Here is a 1,618-nt window from a genome sequence, read left to right as displayed (position 1 = left end):
GACCTCATCTACACTCTTAAAAAAAATGTGCCAGGAAGAACCAAAAAAGGGGTTTTCCGGCGATGCCTAAGAATAACCATTTTGTGAAAGGATCTTTAAAGAACCGCTGTTTTTCTTGGTGCCATAGAGCACCTTTTCTGGTACTACAAAGAACGTCTAGGTTACGTATGTAACCCTCGTTCCCTGAAGGAGGAAAAGGAGATGTCATGTCGGTAACCGAAGAATTGGGATCTCGCGTAGAGAGACCAATCCACTTCGAGTGTAACTAAACGAGACAGTGCACATTGGCATGCAATGATTGCATCCAGCTTCCGCTGATCACAGCATGAGTATAAGTAGGCAGCAGGTGCAGCATATATTAGGTTTCGCTGAGGAGCCGAGCCAGCAACCCAGCCGCTCAGCAGGGATGTCTCCGTTCCCTCCTTCAAGGAACGAAGGTTATATACGTAACCGAGATGTTCCCTTTCAGTCGGTCACTCCAAGTCACATCGGTGACCGACAAATTGGAATCCCTACCAAAGTGCCACAGATACTGCCCCTTCCAGTGTCCTGTGGAAGCTTCCTGCGCCCCTTCTTTTTGGTAAAGGCCGGGGCTTACCACAAGAAGACCAGTTACTGTGCTATGGCACTACCCACTCAGTAAGACTGGATAACACTGGGAAAATGTACCCGTTCCACTTGGAACAGGAACGCTGCGGAAGCCCCATCTTTCCCGAAGGACATTCAGAAGCACTTACACATATGAACAACCATTTAGGTGCATATGGATGATTAGAGGTGATTGTATCCCTCTTGAAAAATGGCAGAAGGCTTGCCAGGGAACATGGCTCAGGGGTTATACCATGGAATTTACACATATGGGATCCATTTAGGTCTCTACATATGGAACCCAGCACTCTACCAGTTCTCAAGGATTCACTGAGTGAGGGCCTGGCAACAGATGCTCCTGCCGAGGGGATGGAGGAGCTCGACAGGGTCTACAGTAAAGGCCCTGATATACTTCAAACTAAGTTCATTTTCATTCTTCGTTTGGGGGCAAAAATAAGTTTGAAAAGGCTGAGCGTCTGTATACTGTTTTCAAACATTCCAACACCCCCGTGCTGCTGGAGGCAGGGTGTAGATTAATGTAAACGTGTCTCGCTCGCACGTCTGCCCTAAACACAACAACAATGCAATGAAGGTGTATCTACTGTAGGTCTTTCATTAAACTCGATAAATTATTACACGTTTTTATATTTTATGTGTTGTCATAATTTGATAAAAACAAAGGTTTATTATTACATGTTCTTTTAGCATTTCATTTATTGTGCGGTTGTTCAAAGGTGTTTAGGAGCCAAAACAAACTCCCCTAGAAAGTTTGCTTTGGTGAGCTGTTTCAAACTGCCAAAATGAACTCAAAAGGAACTTCGTTTTGGCCTGATTGTGTTTGAAATACGTCATATCAGTTCGTTCTTCGATTTCGTTTGAAGTATATCAGGGCCTTAAGGACTCTCTGGAGCAGTTCTAGCAAGACGAACCGAAGCCGGAGCCTCTCAGTGCTTCTACCCGTTTGAGGTGAGAACACAGGAGGAAACCGGCTCCACACGAAGGCTACTGAATCTAGCAAATGTGTTGGGGG

Source organism: Barbus barbus, assembly GCF_936440315.1.
Source record: "Barbus barbus genome assembly, chromosome: 3".
In the NCBI taxonomy this organism is placed as follows: Eukaryota; Metazoa; Chordata; class Actinopteri; order Cypriniformes; family Cyprinidae; genus Barbus; species Barbus barbus.
This window is presented reverse-complemented; position numbering follows the sequence as displayed.